At 35.9% G+C, this 21,744-nt stretch overlaps 1 long non-coding RNA gene across 1 annotated transcript; it reads left to right on the top strand.

Annotated features, from left to right (window-relative positions):
* The first annotated feature begins 6,096 nt into the window (after positions 1-6,096).
* Positions 6,097-20,736, top strand: LOC122475213. The gene is made up of 3 exons (XR_006295124.1): positions 6,097-6,180; positions 19,865-19,941; positions 20,544-20,736. It is a non-coding gene; the product is annotated as an uncharacterized LOC122475213 (long non-coding RNA).
* Positions 20,737-21,744: the final 1,008 nt, after the last annotated feature.

Genomic DNA, 21,744 nt, shown 5'->3' with positions numbered 1-21,744 from the left:
TTATATTTTTTTCTATTAAAGGAAATTGCATGTGAAATTTGCATAAAGGTGGTAGTCTAATAAAATACAATACAGAAATGTTTCCTTGAAGAAAATGTTTACATACAAATATTATGAATTACTTGATACAAAGTCTATTTTCTAGTCTCTGTGGACCAATATATAAATATGACTAAACAGAGGGATGAGCAAATTGGGAAACATGCTTTATTTTTTAAATTTTTTTTTTACATTTATTTATTTATTTTTTTTGAGAGACAGAGAGACAGAGCACAAGTGGAGAGGGGCAGAGAGAGAAGGAGACAGAATCCGAAGCAGGCTCCAGGCTCTGAGCTGTCAGCACAGAGCCAGATGGGGGGCTCAAACTCACAAACCGTGAGATCATGACCTGAGCTGAAGCTGGACACTCAACCAACTGAGCCACCCAGGCACCCTGAAACATGCTTTATTTTTAAGTTTTTGTTTTTATAAACATTCCAGCATGAAAATACTGGAAAGAAGAAACCTTGTATGGCTCTACATATTTGCTGTAAAAGATTACAGATACTATTATAAAAATAATGATTTATATGATGTTAAAATATGTCAGGCTATTTTCTAATGATAATTTATTATATGGTAACCCGTTATATATTTCAACATGATACATAAAAATGTATGTTTTTTTTCCCAGTTTAGGTATTGCTTTAAAAATTTATTTATAATTCCATTTGTTACTACCTTGGCAAAGATGATTATCTTCAAATTTTAATTCACATAACACTACTATGAACTATAAAGATTCCAGAGAAGTTACTCAGTTTGGAATACAAATTGTGTGAAAAATATTCATGACTAGTGACTTTGAAATGAAGGAAATAAATTTTGATAATTCAGTAATTTGTAAATGATATGTTTCATCCAACTATCTTCAACATATCAAAGAATACCAGACATGGGCAATATTAATTAGATTGAGTCATCTTTGATCTTGATATTTTTCCATCATTCAGTAATATAAAAATAATACTTTATAAAAGTTTGTATTTATGAAGGTATGTTTGTATAGGTAAACAAAACATGTTTTATACCTTATAAATATTTAGACATACTATATGTGACTCCCAGTGGTATACCAATACTCTTGGTGGCACAGATGTTAGACAATAGGCAAGAGTTCAGTCAGTAAGAGTTAACTCAGTAAAGAGGGTGGTATATGGAGAAGGGAGAGGATTTAAGAAATTAAAAACAGCATGGGGGTGCCTGGGTGGCTCAGTCGGTTGAGCAGCCGACTTTGGCTCAGGTCATGATCTCACAGCTCGTGAGTTCGAGCCCTGTGTCGGGCTCTGTGCTGACAGCTCAGAGCCTGGAGCCTGCTTTGGACTCTGTGTCTCCCTCTCTCGCTGCCCCTAACCCATTCGCATTCTGTCTCTGTCTCTCTATAAAATAAATAAACATTAAAAAAAATCTTATAAAAGGGCTCCTGGGTTGTTCAGTCAGTTAAACATCTGACTTTAGCTCAGGTCACCATCTCATGGCTTGTGAGTTCCAGCCCCGCGCTGGGGTCTGTGCTGACAGTTTGGAGCCTGGAGCCTGCTTCAGATTCCGTGTCTCCCTCTCTCTCTGCCCCTAACCCATTCGCATTCTGTCTCTGTCTCTCTAAAAAATAAATAAACATTAAAAAAAAAAAAAGATGGCCACAATTGAAAACAACAACAACAAAAAAACCAGCATGTATTATGGCCTTGAATTATTTCATTTAAAAAAACTTGTTCCCATTAAAATAACTGAAAATATTTCAATATACTACAACATTAGCTATGTGATAAAATGCAGGGGTGGATTTAACAGTAGATGAATAGTTAAATACTTTATGTTGTATCCACACAATAAAATGCTACACAGGCACTAAAAATCAAATTTTTGAAGGCTGTTAAACTTAAAAGCATTTGCCTATGAATTTAAATACATAGTAAGATATAAAGTAAGATTTCCATCGTGATCTGGGTTATATCCCTGTTTTTGCTTTCTTGTTCATTCTGATGACTCTCTCAGGCCTCTGCCTCTTTTGTGATACTATCATTTTTATACATATAAAAAATAAGTAATAGTCTAAAATACAGGTGATTTAAAAATATTATTCTTTTATTCTTAGAGGCTTAAAATACCACATATGTCAGTAGTAATGGGAATGTATAAAATGTTCTATTAACTGAATTGTAATTTTGTATCAGTGAGGGATAATCTGTTATACATTTTATATCTCTCATTGTCTAGCTCAGTATTTAATACAATCATGCCTCAAATAATGTTATTTTAAGCATGAGTCCAATACTTATCCAGCATAAGCACTGAATGTCCTTATTAGAATGAAATTCAAACAAGCCCAATGAGTTAATGACAACAAAGGACAAATGGACTTCCTTGAAAACTGCAGTTACCTTGGCTAGGAAAATGACAAATGACAAATGATATTGTGAAAGGAACTGCAGGTTAAATTTTTGTTGTTCAATTCTACTTATCAATGTGGGAAGAACACCATCAGTATTTACCACGTTAGAGCAGATGGGAAGGTCACTATGTATCTTAATATACATGCCTAATGACTCGCCATTTTCCTCATTGACGTATAGAAAAACAGGAAACATGGGGGATATGTATGAATAATTTGACAATCAGAAAGAATCACTTTCACTAGTCCCCAAATGATGATATAGGTGAAGGGGCTTAGTAAAGCAGAAGTTAATCATGATTATCATGCCCAGAGACATTGCAGACTTCTGTGTTCCCTGCTTAAAGAATGTTAACAGGAAATTGGATCTATATAGTATTTCCCAAGTAATTAGACAGAAGGGGCTCTTTGAATTAAGGTTTAGAGAGTTATATGGTTCCAGCCTTCCTTTGTTTTCTACTTTCTCTGCCTATATTGCCCTTGGCAATATTTCAACAAGGAAATCATAAACTTCTTCTGAAATTAGAAGTCTGTGGTGATTAGATGTAGCACTTAGATGGGCAGACAGTGCTGCTGCAGAAAAATTTTTTAACAATTGTTAATTACTTGCTGCTACGTGACTAACTGGTAAAATGAACTATCTGTAGACCTAAAAGAAACTCTTATTTTTCACGTCAGTTAGAGAAAAAACAAAGAGCAAATGATTTCACTCATATGTGAAATTTAAGAAACAAATGAGCAAAGGGAAACTAAAAAAAGGAAGCAAATCAAGGAATAGAATGTTTATTTTTTATTTTAGAGAGAGAGAGCTCATGAATGGGAGAAAGGGGTAGAAAGAGATAGAGCGAGAGTGAGAGCAAGAGAGAGAGAGAGGAAGAATGAATACTAAGCAGACTCCATGCTCAGCACAGAGCCTAACATGGGCCTCGATCTCACAACCTTGAAATCATGACCTGAGCCAAAATCAAGAGTCAGACCCTCAACTGACTGAACCACCCAGGCACCCCATGAAAGAAATTCTTAACCATAGAGAACTGATGGTTACCAGAAAGGAGGTGGGTGGGGAAATGGGTAAAATAGGTGATAGAGATTAAAGAGTGCACTTACTGTAATGAGACCAGGAGATGTATCAAGTGTTGAATCACTCTATTATACACCTGAAACCAATATCACACTGTATGTTAACTAACTGGAATTAAAAAAAAAAAGAATTCTTATCAGTGAAAATTATGTATTTTAACAGAAAAAGAACAAATCACATTAGATGGGCTTCTTTTATAACTTTTCTTTATAGATTGTTAAACTTTACCTTTTCAAATTCATTGTTTAATTGAAAAATTCTTCAGAAGAGACAAAATTTTATGTCTCTTAACAGAAGAAACACAATACTCATTTATTTTGCTTCAAATAAATATCCCTACTTTACCATTTTCAAGGAAAAAGACCTCTAACATTCTCTCAAAGATGAGTTCCAAGCAAAAAGACAATCCAATTAAAAAATGGGCAGAAGACATGAAAATGCATTTTTCCAAAGACATACATACAGATAACCCACAAGTACATGAAAAGATGCTCAACATCATTAATCATTTGGGAAATGCAAATCAAAGCCACTATGAGCTATGACCTCACATCTGTTTGAATGACTATTATCAAAAAGACAAATAATAAGTGTTGGTAAAAATAGAGACTAGGAAACCCTCTTGTACTGTTGGGGGGAATATAAATCGGGGTCGCCACTATGGAAAATAGTATGGAGGTTCCTCCAAAAATTAAAGAATGTAATTAATTACTGTATGATCCAACAATCCAACCTCTGTTGATCTATCCAAAGAAAACAAAAAGACCAATCTAGAAAACTATCTGCACCCCTATGTTCAACAGTATTTGCAATAGTCAAGATATGGAAAGCAGAGTGTGAATGGGTGAATGGATAAAGAAGTCATGGTGTATATATATGTCCACAATGGAAAATTATCAGCCATAATAAAGAGTGGAAGCTTGCCATTTACAAAATGGATGGGCTATGTTGAGAATATTATGCTAAGTCAAATAGGGAAAGAAAATGCCATATGATTTCAATGATATATGGAATCTAAAACAACAAAACACATGAACAACAAAACAAAACTGATAGATACAGAGAAAAGAGTGGTAGTTGCTGGGAGAAGTGAAGTTGGGGTCTGGCCAAAACTGGTGAGGGGGGTTGGAAGTACAGACTTCCGTTGTGAAACATGAAGGTCATGGGGATGTTGTACAGCACAAAAGGACTGTACCCAGTGGTATTATAGAGCATATTTGAAGGTTGCCAGGAGAGTTGAGCTTCACAGTTCTCATCACAAGAAAAAAAAAATCTTTTCTTAAATTTTTTATGGTGACCAAGGTCACTAGACAACTTGTGGTGATCATTTCACAGTATAAACAAGTGTTGAATCATTACATTGTATACTTGAAATTAATACAATGTTGCATGTCAATATTATCTCAATATAGGAAAGAAACAAAAATTAAATCAGTTCTTTGGTTCAAATGCCTGTCATTCTTGTTTTCTGTTCTATACATGTTGTGACATGTTTATAATACAATGAATGACTTTTTAATACAAAAAGACTGTTTCATTGTTTCATTAAATCAGAACCATTTTCCAATTTAAAGGGATAGTAATATTTTTAATATATTTTTTCTCCTTTAAAAGGCTATATTATTCTGCTTTCAGTTATTTCAAGTTAGGGTGAACTAGAATCTACTCACTTATATGATTGTTCTTCAAGCCTGAAACTTTTCTCCTACTTTCTTGAGGCTTTAGGTGTGCCTTTAGGACTACTTATAACTCTGGAGGAATTGTTTTACCCTATTATCATAAATCAAGAGAATTTAATTCAAATAGAATACCAAATACAGCTAGTATTCATGATCAGTTTATTTTCTAATAATCTATTCATCTAATAGAATATGTTAAAATACTCTTTGAAAGATACTTTTTCATCAATATGAATAACTTAACTAATTTTCCTATGTCTAAATTATTAGTGAAAATTGAATTTAAATATAACCACATGCATTCTCTAAAAATTCATGTAATTCCAAAGTCCTAATTACAGTTCCCCATTATTTGAGGCTGAGGCCTGACACAATAATAGAATGTTAAAAATTAAATGTAGCCTCAACTCAGATAGAGATGATTTTAATAAATCTTATTTCTATTTTATAGCTTAGCTAGAAGGAGTAATTTAAATAGATGTATAAATCAATGTTGATGTATATCTGCATTTATTTACATAAAATATGTCTATGGCATATTATTGAGTGAAAAAGCAGGTGCATGCATTCACTGAAAATACATGACATGAACTAGGTTTTTTGGTCAGGATCCAGTTAGGAAATCAGAAACCAATCTATGTAAAGCAGTGAGGGGTCCAAAGTAACAATTTATTATAAAGGTGATAGATGGGCTGAAAGAACTCAAGGAATATGATGGTGTTGCCCAGAAATCAGGACTTCCCACTACCCAGACCAAATCCCCAAGTTCACTTTGATGTTTCTAGATGTATGTACTAAGCAGTAGCTTCTATGCTCCCATTACTGAAACTGCTGATGCTGCTGCCTGGGTCACAAAGCCACTTATATGTGATTCTGATGCTGGAGCCAGAGGCAGAATGGCTATCCCTCTCACCAGGTGTCTTACCTCTGTCCAGAGACAACTATTGGCAGAACCTATGTAAAATCCAACTGCAAAAGAGGCTTAAAAGGTAATTTTCAGGTTTCCAATTCTTTGCAATAGTTAACACAAAAGCATGGGAACAGGGGTGAGTACTAACAAATATTACCACCAATGGGGAGAAAAAGGTTTTGAACCATGCCCTTATGGAAAGCTTAATCTTCTGAGGAAAGACAATTTATCTGAGAAAAACAAATAGTATTTTATCTGTTACAGCTGCTATGAAGGAGAGATACCCAGTCTTTTAAGACTAGAAGGTATTAGAAATTTATCTAGAAAGGGAGGATAGAACGGTTTCTCTGAAAAAAAAAAACCTGACAATTTAGCTGATATCTACAGGTGTCACTTATGTTAACTTCAAGAAAAATTAAGGGGGAAACATCCCAGATAAAGGAATTCCCATAATATTGACATACAAGGTACCATTAGAAAGGCACTGTGAATAGATCAGAGGGCCAAAGGAGAGGGGAAAATGAGTGGAAATTGATAAGCAGATAGGTTTTAAAATAATACATAGAATAAAAATCCATTTATGTAAAATAGCATACCAGTATCTATATTGATTTATATACATAGAGATACACTTTCTGAGCTATTTGGTGTTTTTGTTGTTGTTGTTGTTGTTGTTGTTAATGAATATACTTATGTTTTTATAACAATACTATTGAAGCACAAACAAAATCACTGAATGGATATTTCTAGAAAATCTGCAGTCAAAAAAAGATGACCTAATGTAAGCACTGCCATATATATGTGAAAAATCAGTGAGTTTATTTTGAATGACTATTTAGAAAGCTGTATCTTTCCAGACAGGACTAAATTCTTAAGGTCCTTTATTTCGTGGCTCAAATGCTGTTTAATGAGAGGTTTATTATCCAGAGACATAAGTTATATACTGTTGATAAATAATATATACAACTAAAATTCAAATATGAAACTACAGTCAGAGTAGACTCCTGAATTCCTAGACACTCATATCTGGAAAGTCATTCCTGTATAATCAATCTATGCTCCAAAAGTATAAAAGATATTATTTCACGGGAAGCATCTTGAAGGGAATAAAAATTATTTACAGCAGTGCTGACCAAAAAAGTATTGCAAAGTTTCCATAGTTTCCTTAAGAAAAATTTGGTCAGGGGCGCCTGGGTGGCGCAGTCGGTTAAGCGTCCGACTTCAGCCAGGTCACGATCTTGCGGTCCGTGAGTTCGAGCCCCGCGTCGGGCTCTGGGCTGATGGCTCAGAGCCTGGAGCGTGTTTCCGATTCTGTGTCTCCCTCTCTCTCTGCCCCTCCCCTGTTCATGCTCTGTCTCTCTCTGTCCCAAAAATAAATAAAAAAAAAAAATGAAAAAAAAAAATTTGGTCAAAGAATAAAACTTTGTTTTTCTTTAAGATTTTTCTTTAAAATACTAACATAGTAATGAGCATTTTAAATCTGTAAGAATGAGAGGTAATACATAGCATTTCTAAACTCTGTTTGCCAATAGATCCTGTTTTAAATTATCATCTTGCATTGCTGATATTCTATAAAACATATTGAAAGTATTATTGGAGAGATGGAAGTTTAAAAATATTCCATGAATATTCATGTCATCCCTATATATGTACATGTATGTGAACTCTAAGAAATCTATAAACTTCAAATTTTACACAAAGAGGAAACAACTTTAACCCGATTTGAATGACTTAGCCATTTGATTCATTCTTTTAGTCAATCAGTTTGCAACTATTTTTTGAGAGCTAACTCATCCCAAGCCCTATTCTGCATCCCAGAGACCTGATTTGTGTAACTCATCCTCAATTAAGAGAATCAAACTTTTAATTCAATGATAAGGCTTGATAAGGCCTTATCATAATAAGTCATGACAAGGCTTGATATTTTAACTAAAAATATACACTTTTATCTCATTATAAAACTGGTATAAATCTATTAGAGAAAAGTGTATGCAATACTGGAAAGTAGAAACAAGGGAAGACGGGGCGCCTGGGTGGCGCAGTCGGTTAAGCGTCCGACTTCAGCCAGGTCACGATCTCGCGGTCCGTGAGTTCGAGCCCCGCGTCAGGCTCTGGGCTGATGGCTCAGAGCCTGGAGCCTGTTTCCGATTCTGTGTCTCCCTCTCTCACTGCCCCTCTCCCGTTCATGCTCTGTCTCTCTCTGTCCCAAAAATAAATAAACGTTGAAAAAAAAAAAATTAAAAAAAAAAAAAGAAACAAGGGAAGAGTCACCCATAATTTTACCACACAAAAATGCTCATCTTAATTTTTTCATTTATGTATGTGTCTATTTATGTATAAAATATTTGTGATATTATATGCATATTTTATACCTTTTTTCAATAAGAAACAGAATAATACAAGAGTACAGGATCTGCAATCAAAGTTTCTGGGATCAAAGTTCAAATTCCAACTCTCGTGTTCTAATGATGTGAGCTCAAGCAGTTTACCTAACATCTTTCTGTCTTGGTGTTATCCACTATAAAACAGGAATGATAACAGTACTTGCTGTATTTTGTTAACATGAGAATTAGAAAGTTACATAAATGTTTGGAATAGTGTTTTAAATATAATGAGCTTTCAATATACATTAGCTACTAATTAAATACTAAAACATACTCTTTCTACCACAATATTAAAGCTTTTTGTGAATGTTTTAAGTTTTTTACTTATATTTTAATTCCAATGTCGTTACCTTACAGTGTTATAGTAGCTTCACGTGTACAATATAGGGAGTCAACAATTCCAGACATTTCTCAGGGCTCATTGTGTTAAGTGGACTCTTAAGCCCTTCACCTTTTTCACCCATTGCTCCCCACCACATATTACATTAAATTGATATTATATTAGTGGATAATTAGACTTCTTCCATGCTTTCCTTATTATTAAGAGCACTAGAATAAAAATCTTTCTGTATAAAGAATTTACCTTCTTTTTAATTACTCTTAAAGATACACTATCAGAACAGGAGCTGTGGTTCAAAGTGTATGAAGACCTTTAAAGATTTTTTTAGGAAAGCAAAATGGCCTCCATTAGGGTTGTACCAACTTATGTTTCTTCAAAACTACATAAGCAGATTCTTATCACAATGCTGAGTATTTTGATCTTCAAACAAAGAGTTACTGGGGTTACCTTGTGGAACAACAATTTTTTGTCAGGCATTGGGCAGAAACTGGTTAGAAGAGCAAAGCAAGTCCCTGGCATCCTGGAGGCTCATCATCTTTTCTTTATTGATTTCTATGAACTCTTCATACTGCATAGTAGCATCTTGAGCCCTGTTTGAGCTATTTTGAATAGTTGCTGAGTGCCAGATCACATAAAACTTTTTTTTTATGATGTTTACCATGTATTTACCAATGTGTCCTTTTTTCTTTTGACTTAAAAAATTCTTTGAGTACTATTTAAACCCCTAAATTCAAAATTCATTATTTTATAACAGTTACTTGATTCTTATCTGAATTTAAATTGTGGAAGACCTGAATTTTAGAGAGAAAGTATATAAAGGTTATTAAAATTATCCATACATGTTATCAAGAAGTAACTGTAACTAGAAATTTGTGCATATATATATATGTACTTTACACACACATATATATATACACACACATATGTGTATACATATTGATATTAAAAATAAAGATAGTATAATTTAATGAGTGGTTCATGTCAATTAAAACATTAAAAGGAGAAATAAGAGGCAAGATGGCAGCTTAGGAGGACGCTGGGCTCACCGCACGTCCTGCTGATCACTTAGATTCCACCTACACCTGCCTAAATAACCCAGAAAACCGCCAGAGGATTAGCAGAACGGAGTCGCAGGAGCCAAATGCAGACGAGAGGCCCACGGAAGAGGGTAGGAAGGGCAGCGAGGCGGTGCTTGCTCCACGGACTGGCGGGAGGGAGCCGGGGCGGAGGGGCGGCTCGCCGGCCAAGCAGAGCCCCCGAGTCTGGCTTGCAAAAGCGGAGGGGCCTGACGGACTGTGTTCCGACAGCAAGCGCGACTTAGCGTCTGGGAGGTCATAAGTTAACAGCTCTGCTCGGAAAGCGGGAAGGCTGGAGGACAAAGGGAGGGAGAGCTGCTGAGCCCCCTGACAACAGAGCTCAGTTTGGTGGGGAACAAAGGCGCTCGCCAGCTCCATCTCCCCCGCCCATCCCCCAGCCAAAATCCCAAAGAGAACCGGTTCCTGCCAGGGAACTTGCTCGCTCCGCGCAAACACCCAACTCGGCGCTTCTGCAGAGCCAAACCTCCGGCAGCAGATCTGACTCCCTCCCGCTGCCACAGGGCCCCTCCTGAAGTGGATCACCTAAGGAGAAGCCATCTAAGCCTTCCCCTCCTGCCCCCGTGCACCTTGCCTACCCACCCCAGCTAATACGCCAGATCCCCAGCATCACAAGCCTGGCAGTGTGCAAGTAGCCCAGACGAGCCTCACCACCCCACAGTGAATCCGCCCCTAGGAAAAGGGAAGAGAAGTCACACACCAGTCTGACTGTGGCCCCAGCGGTGGGCTGGGGGCAGACATCAGGTCTGACTGCGGCCCCGCCCACCAACTCCAGTTATACACCACAAAACAGGGGAAGTGCCCTGCAGGTCCTCACCACGCCAGGGACTATCCAAAATGACCAAGCGGAAGAATTCCCCTCAGAAGAATCTCCAGGAAATAACAACAGCTAATGAGCTGATCAAAAAGGATTTAAATAATATAACAGAAAGTGAATTTAGAATAATAGTCATAAAATTAATCGCTGGGCTTGAAAACAGTATACAGGACAGCAGAGAATCTCTTGCTACAGAGATCAAGGGACTAAGGAACAGTCACGAGGAGCTGAAAAACGCTTTAAACGAAATGCATAACAAAATGGAAACCACCACAGCTCGGCTTGAAGAGGCAGAGGAGAGAATAGGTGAACTAGAAGATAAAGTTATGGAAAAAGAGGAAGCTGAGAAAAAGAGAGATAAAAAAATCCAGGAGATGAGGGGAAAATTAGAGAACTAAGTGATACACTAAAAAGAAATAACATACGCATAATTGGTATCCCAGAGGAGGAAGAGAGAGGGAAAGGTGCTGAAGGGGTACTTGAAGAAATCATAGCTGAGAACTTCCCTGAACTGGGGAAGGAAAAAGGCATTGAAATCCAACAGGCACAGAGAACTCCCTTTAGACGTAACTTGAATCGATCTTCTGCATGACATATCATAGTCAAACTGACAAAATACAAGGATAAAGAGAAAATTCTGAAAGCTGCAAGGGGTAAACGTGCCCTCACATATAAAGGGAGACCTATAAGACTTGTGACTGATCTCTCTTTTGAAACTTGTCAGGCCAGAAAGAATTGGCACGAGATTTTCAGGGTGCTAGACAGAAAAAATATACAGCCAAGAATCCTTTATCCAGCAAGTCTGTCATTTAGAATAGAAGGAGAGATAAAGGTCTTCCCAAACAAACCAAAACTGAAGGAATTTGTCACCACTAAACCAGCCCTACAAGAGATCTTAAGGGGGACCCTGTGAGACAAAGTCCCAGAGACATCACTACAAGCATAACACATACAGACATCACAATGACTCTAAACCCGTATCTTTCTATAATAACACTGAATGTAAATGGATTAAATGCGCCAACCAAAAGACATAGGGTATCAGAATGGATAAAAAAACAAGACCCATCTATTTGCTGTCTACAAGAGACTCATTTTAGACCTGAGGACACCTTTAGATTGAGAGTGAGGGGATGGAGAACTATTTATCATGCGACTGGAAGCCAAAAGAAAGCTGGAGTAGCCATACTTATATCAGACAAACTAGACTTTAAATTCAAGGCTGTAACAAGAGATGAAGAAGGACATTATATAATAGTTACAGGGTCTATCCATCAGGAAGAGCTAACAATTATAAATGTCTATGCACCAAATACCGGAGCCCCCAAATATATAAAACAATTACTCATAAACATAAGCAACCTTATTGAGAAGAATGTGGTCATTGCAGGGGACTTTAACACCCCACTTACAGAAATGGATAGATCATCTAGACACACGGTCAATAAAGAAACAAGGGCCCTGAATGAGACATTGGATCAGATGGACTTGACAGATATATTTAGAACTCTGCATCCCAAAGCAACAGAATATACTTTCTTCTCGAGTGCACATGGAACATTCTCCAAGATAGATCATATACTGGGTCACAAAACAGCCCTTCATAAGTTTACAAGAATTGAAATTATACCATGCTTACTTTCAGACCACAATGCTATGAAGCTTGAAATCAACCACAGAAAAAAGTCTGGAAAACCTCCAAAAGCATGGAGGTTAAAGAACACCCTACTAACGAATGAGTGGGTCAACCAGGCAATTAGAGAAGAAATTAAAAAATATATGGAAACAAACGAAAATGAAAATACAACAATCCAAACGCTTTGGGACGCAGCAAAGGCAGTCCTGAGAGGAAAATACATTGCAATCCAGGCCTATCTCAAGAAACAAGAAAAATCCCAAATACAAAATCTAACAGCACACCTAAAGGAACTAGAAGCAGAAGAGCAAAGGCAGCCTAAGCCCAGCAGAAGAAGAGAAATAATAAAGATCAGAGCAGAAATAAACAATATAGAATCTAAAAAAACTGTAGAGCAGATCAACGAAACCAAGAGTTGGTTTTTTGAAAAAATAAACAAAATTGACAAACCTCTAGCCAGGCTTCTCAAAAAGAAAAGGGAGATGACCCAAATAGATAAAATCATGAATGAAAATGGAATTATTACAACCAATCCCTCAGAGATACAAACAATTATCAGGGAATACTATGAAAACTTATATGCCAACAAATTGGACAACCTGGAAGAAATGGACAAATTCCTGAACACCCACACTCTTCCAAAACTCAATCAGGAGGAAATAGAAAGCTTGAACAGACCCATAACCAGCGAAGAAATTGAATCGGTTATCAAAAATCTCCCAACAAATAAGAGTCCAGGACCAGATGGCTTCCCAGGGGAGTTCTACCAGACGTTTAAAGCAGAGATAATACCTATCCTTCTCAAGCTATTCCAAGAAATAGAAAGGGAAGGAAAACTCCCAGACTCATTCTATGAAGCCAGTATTACTTTGATTCCTAAACCAGACAGAGACCCAGTAAAAAAAGAGAACTACCGGCCAATATCCCTGATGAATATGGATGCAAAAATTCTCAATAAGATACTAGCAAATCGAATTCAACGGCATATAAAAAGAATTATTCACCATGATCAAGTGGGATTCATTCCTGGGATGCAGGGCTGGTTCAACATTCGCAAATCAATCAACGTGATACATCACATTAACCAAAAAAAAGAGAAGAACCATATGATCCTGTCAATCGATGCAGAAAAGGCCTTCGACAAAATCCAGCACCCTTTCTTAATAAAAACCCTTGAGAAAGTCGGGATAGAAGGAACATACTTAAATATCATAAAAGCCATTTATGAAAAGCCCACAGCTAACATCATCCTCAACGGGGAAAAACTGAGAGCTTTTTCCCTGAGATCAGGAACACGACAGGGATGCCCACTCTCACCGCTGTTGTTTAACATAGTGCTGGAAGTGCTAGCATCAGCAATCAGACAACAAAAGGAAATCAAAGGCATCAAAATTGGCAAAGATGAAGTCAAGCTTTCGCTTTTTGCAGATGACATGATATTATACATGGAAAATCCGATAGACTCCACCAAAAGTCTGCTAGAACTGATACAGGAATTCAGCAAAGTTGCAGGATACAAAATCAATGTACAGAAATCAGTTGCATTCTTATACACTAACAATGAAGCAACAGAAAGACAAATAAAGAAACTGATCCCATTCACAATTGCACCAAGAAGCATAAAATACCTAGGAATAAATCTAACCAAAGATGTAAAGGATCTGTATGCTGAAAACTATAGAAAGCTTATGAAGGAAATTGAAGAAGATATAAAGAAATGGAAAGACATTCCCTGCTCATGGATTGGAAGAATAAATATTGTCAAAATGTCAATACTACCCAAAGCTATCTACACATTCAATGCAATCCCAATCAAAATTGCACCAGCATTCTTCTCGAAACTAGAACAAGCAATCCTAAAATTCATATGGAACCACAAAAGGCCCCGAATAGCCAAAGGAATTTTGAGGAAGAAGACCAAAGCAGGAGGCATCACAATCCCAGACTTTAGCCTCTACTACAAAGCTTTCATCATCAAGACAGCATGGTATTGGCACAAAAACAGACACATAGACCAATGGAATAGAATAGAAACCCCAGAACTAGACCCACAAACGTATGGCCAACTCATCTTTGACAAAGCAGGAAAGAACATCCAATGGAATAAAGACAGCCTCTTTAACAAATGGTGCTGGGAGAACTGGACAGCAACATGCAGAAGGTTGAAACTAGACCACTTTCTCACACCATTCACAAAAATAAACTCAAAATCGATAAAGGACCTAAATGTGAGACAGGAAACCATCAAAACCTTAGAGGAGAAAGCAGGAAAAGACCTCTCTGACCTCAGCCTTAGCAATCTCTTACTCGACACATCCCCAAAGGCAAGGGAATTAAAAGCAAAAGTGAATTACTGGGACCTTATGAAGATAAAAAGCTTCTGCACAGCAAAGGAAACAACCAACAAAACTAAAAGGCAACCAACGGAATGGGAAAAGATATTCGCAAATGACATATCGGACAAAGGGCTAGTATCCAAAATCTATAAAGAGCTCACCAAACTCCACACCCGAAAAACAAATAACCCAGTGAAGAAATGGGCAGAAAACATGAATAGACACTTCTCTAAAGAAGACATCCGGATGGCCAACAGGCACATGAAAAGATGTTCAGCGTTGCTCCTTATCAGGGAAATACCAATCAAAACCACACTCAGGTATCACCTCACGCCAGTCAGAGTGGCCAAAATGAACAAATCAGGAGACTATAGATGCTGGAGAGGATGTGGAGAAACGGGAACCCTCTTGCACTGTTGGTGGGAATGCAAATTGGTGCAGCCGCTCTGGAAAGCAGTGTGCAGGTTCCTCAGAAAATTAAAAATAGACCTACCCTATGACCCAGCAATAGCACTGCTAGGAATTCATCCAAGGGATACAGGAGTACTGATGCATAGGGCCACTTGTACCCCAATGTTCATAGCAGCACTCTCAACAATAGCCAAATTATGGAAAGAGCCTAAATGTCCATCAACTGATGAATGGATAAAGAAATTGTGGTTTATATACACAATGGAATATTACGTGGCAATGAGAAAAATGAAATATGGCCTTTTGTAGCAACATGGAAGGAACTGGAGAGTGTGATGCTAAGTGAAATAAGCCATACAGAGAAAGACAGATACCATATGGTTTCACTCTTATGTGGATCCTGAGAAACTTAACAGGAACCCATGGGTAGGGGAAGGAAAAAAAAAAGAGGTTAGAATGGGAGAGAGCCAAAGCATAAGAGACTGTTAAAAACTGAGAACAAACTGAGGGTTGATGGGGGGTGTGAAGGAGGAGAGGGTGGGTGATGGGTATTGAGGAGGGCACCTTTTGGGATGAGCACTGGGTGTTGTATGGAAACCAATTTGTCAATAAATTTCATAAAAAAGATAAAAAATAAAAAAAAATAAAACATTAAAAGGAATATTGCTAAAAGTTGCCAAATACTGCAAAGACAGTTTTGTTCATGAGAATTTACTCCCACAATTCTGGGTCTATTGTTGTCTTAGGTACTTAAAACCTTGCAAACTGTATTTATTATTATTTTGGATAGAAGATAAACACTTTCTGCTTATGGGATTTACCACCAAACACTAAATGAGCATGTTAATATATGAAACAAAAATTGAGTTGTCAGAGATAGAACAGATAAACAGTTGTTATTTGTTTGTACGCTTATCAAGGACTGAAGTTTAGTGACTTTTAATTTCTTTAATTTTACCTCATATTTGAGAAGCTGACTTTTTCCCCATTTGAATTGAGACAGATTTTTTTAATAGTTAGAACAAAATATTAAACTTTATCTTAACTATTTATAAACATTTGAGATTCTAATACAACTGGAAAAGTTTTTAGATGATCTGCTGCATTAATATATTCATCAACAAAGCAAAATCAGAACATTTGTTGAAATGATGATTTTTCTGAAGACTGGTTCTCTTTTTTCTTTCCCTCTTTCATGATGGTTTATTTTAAATATTTTTTTTGCTTCCCGGACATACATATGTGAACAAACATCTCCACTGGAAAAAAAATAATGTATATCCATTTCAGCCAAAATTACAATAGAATTTACCTCAATAAAAAGCAGGTTTTCCACACACATTTGTTCTTGTTTGGTTCACTCATTTTCAAAAGAAGAAAATGGTAAAGTATAAGAATATTAGGGAATAAAATTGGATGTAATAATGTGTACAAGTAGCCTTTTTAAGTAGGTCAAATTTTATGAACACTGGAATGAGGTTTCTATAAATATTCATTCATATACATTTATTACAAATACATTAATATGACAAAACATATATCCAAGAATCAGTAACTTAACAGCACATAATTTATAAGAAAAGTTTACTATCATTGTCATTGTTATTCTACTAAGTACATGATCTTTTTACTACAACATGAAATTTTGTATATTCAACTTTGAATATTTTCACAAATCCTTTTCTTAGGAAGTTGATAGTTCTGTTATCACAAATAGAAATAAACTGAGGTTGGTGATACAATCACCTTTGTTCTGTATGCTGAATATTTCAGTCAGCACTCCGTAGAAGTTGTGATTTTTTTTTAAGAAATATTTTAAGGAAATGTATGAAGGCTCTATGTGGCTAGGAAAATCTCAAGGAATATTAAAAATGAAATTTTATCTTCCTTTGTCTTTTTGTATCTTCTGGTAAAACTTCATTAAAATGTATCCAAATTTCAAAAGTGGATTTTATATTTGTATTCCAGACCATACATATTCTTCCTTTTCTCAAAGCTTCTCAAAACGAAGCTGAAATGTGCTAAATGGATTCTGACATATCCTCCTTTATAGATATATAAATTGACAGAAACTGTTAGAAAGATTGGGTTGTAGAATAAATTAATTTTGACAGTGAAAGGATAAAAAAAAATGTACTCAAGAAATATAGTGATCATGACACAAGATCTGAATGAGAACTACAACAAAATGTTTTCTTTTTAACTGGAAAAGAAAAAGAGATGTTTAAAATAACCTTATAAAAGTTCCCACAAAGGCCAAAAAAAAAAAAACATATACCTGAGAATAATGTAGATGAATTTTTTTTGTAAGTTTATTCTGAGAGAGAGAGACAGACAGACAGACAGACAGACAGGGGAGGGGCAGAGAGAGGGAGAGAGAATCCCAAGCAGGCTCCATGCCATCAGCACAGAGCCCAATGCTGGGCTCCAACTCACTGTGAGATCATTACCTGAAGTGAAAACAAGAGTCAGATGCTTAACTGCCTGAGCCACCCAAGCGCCCCATAGATGAATCTTAATTCATAGATACATAGATAGCTCTACATACAAAATTAAAAGCCTAAAAATATGATATAGGTGGGAAGAGTATTCTTTTTAGAATCCATTACCAGTGCTTTCATTATATTTTTAAAGTTCAGAGATTTTTAGTTCAAGGCAGTCTTTAAACATAAGTGTAATTCCCCCACCTCCCCAAATCCCATTTGGGATTGGGGGATCCCCAGCTTAAGCTATCTATCACTGCATCCAGAGAGCAAAACTACCTTGACATATACTTTCCATTGAACCAGAGCCCACAATCAGCTCTTCTGTTCACAAGAGATGCTATTGTGGGAACTAACTGGCAAATCACTAAGAACACCGTAGCCACCCACACTCCTCAGTCTAACTCTTACTTAAAAACATGAGTAAGAATTATCAAATATTTGGAGTAAAGATCTAACAACATAAAAGGGACTATGATGGATTAAAATGAAACATAATGCAAATGATAAAAGAATTTTAAAATTCAAATCTGTATTCTCAGCAAGGCTATCTGCAAAAAGGAATAATTATATAACTAAGTGAGGGATATTGGATATTTTAAGATTGATTGCTAAAGGGAAAAAAATCAAATAAAATGGCACAAGTGAAGAGGAAATTAATGTTCTGGAAGTTAAAGTACTAACACCAAGTGTTGAACAAATGAGACCTAATAATTACATGTTTTACCTACTTTTTTTTTTTCTCAGAGTAATTTGAAAATGTGTAATTAATTATCTTTTCTCAAAATGAAGCTTAAGCACACATAGTTTTCCAGATTTAACTAAGCTCACCCAGTTAACTAAAATTTATTTATATTTTATTTTTACCATTTTAATAAAGAACAACCATAGAATTTAAAGCCATAGAATTTATAAAGATTTTATTCTTGGCCTTCCCCTAAGGCATGAATAAAATTTTCTGTAGTCTCTTTCACTCTATCTTATCTGAATGACCTACTAGAATTAGATTATATCAGGTCAAGGGTTGCATGGATTGATCTCCAATGGTAGGGTCAATTTCTGGATTCACAAATATCTCCATGACTTTATTCTGATCTCTCTCCAGCCTATTATACCAGCTGACTCACACTGAGCAGGGATACTGTAACCTCCCTCTAGGGGATTACTGTGACACAAACATTTATCCCCCATGAAATCTGGGGTAATCTTTTAGGTTGTATAAAGAGTTAACTAAATTTTAAAATGAAGCAGTGAAACTTGATTAAGTTACTTTCTTTACTACTTCACCATTATGCCTTTTCTGAAAACATCAAGGATAGGTTCCAAAAAATATATAAAATCTACACATTGGAAATTCCAGAAAGAATAGAATTAAATAATCAAAAATAAAATAAAATTTGTCATTTCTAAAAAAAAAAAAATCACAAACTTCCTCATGGAATGAGCCCTTCAAGAACCAACCAGGACTTTTTTTTTTTTAATACACACACCTAAATCTTTTAGATGAAAGTTCAAAATTTGAAGAAAGTGAGAGAATTTTAAATTCTACAGAGAAGAGAAAAATGTATCCTATATTATAGGTAAAAATGTCTGGAAACACTAGAGACTGGTGGCGCTCGAATAAATTTAGCAGGGTTTACTATTCTGAAGATGACTGAGAAGCTGAAGAACTGAGAAGAACTTTTAAAAATCTCATAGAGCTGGGAGACCTAAAATAGTCTGAAAGTTATCAGGAAAGATGGGACCAGAGCAGGTGTTTGTTTATTTGTTTCTTTGAAATACAAGAGATCCTGAAAGGCCAAACTCTAAGAATAACAATGAATCAGATGCAGTACAGCTGTGGGGTGCCTGGGTGGCTCAGTAGGTTGAGTGGTTGAACATCACTCTTGATCTTGGTTCCCGGTAATGATCTCATGGTTCATTAAATTGAGCCCTGTGTGGGGCTTTATCACTGACAGTGTGGGGCTTCCTTGGATTCTCTCTCTCCCTCTGTCCCTACCCCTGCCCTGCTTACTCCTGCACTCTTTCTCTCAAAATAAATAAATAAACATTAAAAAAAAAAAAGAAAAAGAAAAAGAAACAATGCGGCTGTTACAAGGACTGAATGCTGCCATGGGTTCAATCCCTGATTGAATTAAAATTCGTCTATCCCTAGCCTCACTAGCTGACTAAAGCAAATGTAAATTATATCCAATGAATAACATCATCCTGAGTCTCAAATTAATTCTTACAATTTTTCCATCTATAATGTCTATTATTCAGTAAAAGAAATGAGCAGTTATGAAAAAGGACAAGAATTATTCAAGCAGCAACACAAAAAAGATCAAACAGATTCACAGGTAAGCTGTACATTAGAGTTATCACACAGAGGCTTTAAACTTGCTATAATTAGGGAGACAAACCATAAGAGACTTAAATACAGAGAGCAAACTGAGGGTTGCTGGTGGGGTATTGGGTGGGGGGGTGGGCTTAATGGATGATGGGCATTAAGGAAGGCACTCTTTGGGATGAGCACTGGGTGTCATATGTAAGTGATGAATCACTAAATTCTACTCTTGAAACCATTATTACACTACATGTTAACTAACTTGGATTTAAGTAAAAAAATAAAATAAAATAAACAATTAAAGACCAAGCCTCATTCATTTTTGTTAACACCAACACTTGTTATGGATTTGATAGACAGTATATAGTTAACAAATGCTTGTTGTCTAAATAAAAAATAAATAAATGCTAAAATTAATATATTCAGGAACACAAATAAGATGCAGAATTTAGACAGATGACAAAAACTATATTTTTAAATTCTAAAAATCAAGTGGAAATGGAAATGTAATTAAGAACCTAGTACATGTGTGCTTAAGAGCAGATCAGATACAGCTAAAGAGTTAATTATTAATCTTGAAAATTATTAATCTTGAATTATTAATTTTGAAAATAGTTCAGGAAAAAAAAATCCAGACTGAAGTTCCAAGATTCACAGTACTGGCATCCCAGAATGAGAAAAAAAGACAGAACGAGGCAATGGAATATTTAAAAAGACGAGAGCAGAGAATTTTCCAAAACTGAAGAAAGAAATCAAACCACAGATCTAAGAAATTCCAGGTGACTGTACTTCCCTAGCAAGATGACATGTGAGTATATGTCATGTGATACTACTGAGAGCACAGCTCTCTCCCTCCCGCATTAATGAAGCATTTCTACATGAAGCCTTAGCTGGATAAATGTGTTGCAGACTTCTCACCTGGGCCAGTTCATCTCATTAATCTCGGAGGCAGACATATAATGCATTCTATGATGCTGGCAAACAGTAACCTCTACACAAAATACCTTTTAAAATTCCCAAAGAAACAAAAACTAAAACAATATCTCATATTTCACACCCAGCCTCCCCAGGCCAACTTGGCCTGATCCAAATACTTTCTTGAACTCAGTATTGGATAATGGGAACAGAGGTCTGTTTCTTTGACAATTCAGGTTTCATCAGACCTTATCTTAACAGTTGCCTACAAGTGAATGAGAATCAGGCTGATTCATAGCTCTCATTTTTCCCATACATCTCTTTGTATCTGGACTTACATATCTCCTTTCTATGTTAACAACTGGTAAATGCTCATAAGTTAAATCCTTTTTCTGAAAATTTCAACTTTAATCCTGTATTCTGTTTTCTATTCATGCTTTTTAAATTCTCCAATTTAAAATATCTACTCCTCTTCTCTTTTTAATATCCCTTACAGTTTTCTCTATCCTTTTCAAATTTCCTCTGTTCAGTTGTTTTTGCTGTATCATTTGCATATAATAGACAGATGCTTTTTCCATGCTTGTGAACCTTGTTATTTTCAGTGAGAATTTAATGCATTTGCATGTATAGTTTGGACTATTACCGATTATAACTAAATATAAACTAGATTTTATTGTTTCCATGATTGCTTTTGTTTGGTTGTTTACTTTTCTGTTGAGGTCACTTTCAAGGTTACTAAGCATTTTCTTTTTACTGTACATATTTTTTGGAAGAGTAAACTCTATCCTGACCTTAATTTGACTACTTTTGTTATAGACAGAACCACTTGGTTTTCTAATTTATCTGGAACCTATATAAAAATCTCTCTCAAAGCTATAGTCACAAGGTTCATTTTGTAGGT

The sequence above is a fragment of the Prionailurus bengalensis genome, chromosome A1, assembly GCF_016509475.1.
Source record: "Prionailurus bengalensis isolate Pbe53 chromosome A1, Fcat_Pben_1.1_paternal_pri, whole genome shotgun sequence".
NCBI classification, from domain to species: domain Eukaryota; kingdom Metazoa; phylum Chordata; class Mammalia; order Carnivora; family Felidae; genus Prionailurus; species Prionailurus bengalensis.
Note: the sequence above shows the minus strand (reverse complement) of the source record. Positions and strands in the feature narration are given on the sequence as shown.